Source organism: Hipposideros armiger, unplaced genomic scaffold, assembly GCF_001890085.2.
Source record: "Hipposideros armiger isolate ML-2016 unplaced genomic scaffold, ASM189008v1 scaffold_138, whole genome shotgun sequence".
Lineage (NCBI taxonomy): Eukaryota > Metazoa > Chordata > Mammalia > Chiroptera > Hipposideridae > Hipposideros > Hipposideros armiger.
The window spans coordinates 2,605,423-2,606,375 of NW_017731488.1; positions in this window are offsets into that span (position 1 = coordinate 2,605,423).

Below are 953 nucleotides of genomic sequence, written 5' to 3' on the forward strand. Positions count from 1 at the left end.
AATTAATCTTCAATTAGCAGATCACTAAGGATATGAATCACTCACAGGCGGTCAAAAGGTGATGTCAGTGAACGGTTATGGCTCAGCATGACTGCTCCTGTTTTTCTATTGCATTTAGTCTCAGTGCTATTGCTACTGCAGGGCTCTCCTGTGAATTTTATTGTGGGACTTGAGAAATGTCTACTGCCAAGGATAGCATTAATAAGTATTCTGGGGGGTAGTTAAAACAAGGAACAAGGTACTTAATGAAGTTTATAAACAGGGCTTTGGAATGATCTTATTATTAGCAATAGTCATACTATTAATTTCTAGTTGAGAGAATAACATGATCACGAGATTTCTGAACCTCAGCAGAAGATCCATTTTGGTGAAAATTGGGTTGGAATAGCACATGCAGTTCAAGGATTGCTGAAGAAGGGCAGGTGCATAGGTAAGTTGCTTCATCGTGATAAGTGAATATTTAAGGTGGAGACTGCGTGCCCTTGGTCTACAATATTTGGTTAAGTTTATAAAATGGTTTCTGTCTAACCTCTCCATAATCAGTTACAAGTTGTGCTAATGATGGGTTACTAAAAATCCTCAGTAGCCAATCAGGTTGTGACCTCCTTACCTCTAAGCTTCTTTCTAGAGAATATTTTCTTTTTGAAGGCTATGTATTACCTCAGCTCTCCTATGGTTTCATCTTGGAAACACTGGATGGTAGGTCATAAAGAAACAGAGTAGGTGTGGAGTCCACTAGAATCCTTCTTTTCTAGAACACTCTGGACTTCCAACTTTAGCTAGGCTAAAGGGGAAACACAACATCAGCCAGGAACTCCAGTTTTTGCTGGACAGAGCGTCCATATTTTTAGGTAGCTGTGATTGATTGGGAAAAAAAAATACTTAAATGAGCTCTTGTTCTCACTTAAATGAGCTCAGGACTTTGTTCTGAGGTCAAAAGGGACTTCACATTA